Raw genomic sequence first — 1,183 nt, 5'->3', positions numbered from 1 at the left:
CCCTACATTTGAACCCTAAAGTTCAAAGTGGGGATCCAGCCTTGACAGGTACTTTGTAGACTGTCCTATTTGTCATATAGTTGTCCTTTATTTCCTTCAAGTGTAGAAGGCCACTTTCATGAGCAAACAAGCAGTTTCTTTAACAGTAAGTGAATGGGGTGGTGGAATTTATACGTTTCAGTCCATGTATTTGTCCTAAAAGATAAGAGCATTCACCTACTCACTTGTTGAACTGTTGCTAATATTTATGAAAAGTCACATGCACGTGGGGGTTAGGGGGGTACCAGAAGTAGAAGATCTGTTCAGTTTCCTTGAACCTTCAAAAGTGGGTGGAAAAGAAAAGCATAATCCTGGCAGTTACCATTGAGTAAATCTGGCTTCAATCCCAGTTCAATAATGGAACTACCCTAGAAAGAGAGTTTCTAAACACATCGAGGAAGAACAATTACTGCTCAGCAGAAGGGGTTGTAAAAGAGCCAAATCTCTGTCCCAAGGAAACAAGGAGTGTGTAGTGGTATATTGCAGCTCCCATTTTATGTACCATCTTCATTATTGATCAGGATGGCAGGGTAAAGTTGAACACAAATTACATTTGCAGATGCACTGAATCGAGGAAGGTTGTTAACATCCATCAGGATAGGCCGAGCAATAATATGAAGGAACCTAGAGGCATTAGCAATCTGGGTAGACAATAACAATGTCTTGGAAAAATGGAAGGGCGAGTTAATAGAGTTGGAAGACCTGTATATTCAACAGGAGAAAAATCTGTAAAGCAGTAATGCTGAAAAAGACTTGAGGATAATACCGGACAGCAAATTAGACATGACTCATGATTGAAATATACCAGCAAAGTAAGGTCACTGCAACTTGGGGCTATATAAACATAATGACAGCATGGAGATTTAATAGTCTCTGTACGGCCTGGTCTTATCCTATCAACTTCTAGGCACTTTACTACCTGGATAACATTGAGTAACAGAGAATGTCAAAGGGGCACCAAAAATGAATGATTATAGGCCCTAGAAGGATTAATTTATGGAGTAAAATAAGCTATACACCTTGGTTAGACAGAAGACTGGGGGAGAGCAGGAGGGCATTAAATTACAGATAGCTGTATGAAGAAGGGAGGTAACATGTTTCACAGGTGGAGCACAGGGATATAACTAGGAGTAACCAGGTGAAA

This window comes from Terrapene carolina, unplaced genomic scaffold, assembly GCF_002925995.2.
Source record: "Terrapene carolina triunguis isolate 2854851 unplaced genomic scaffold, T_m_triunguis-2.0 Scaffold35098, whole genome shotgun sequence".
NCBI classification, from domain to species: domain Eukaryota; kingdom Metazoa; phylum Chordata; order Testudines; family Emydidae; genus Terrapene; species Terrapene triunguis.
The sequence above is the reverse complement of the archived record's forward strand: the minus strand, read 5'-3'. Positions refer to the sequence as shown.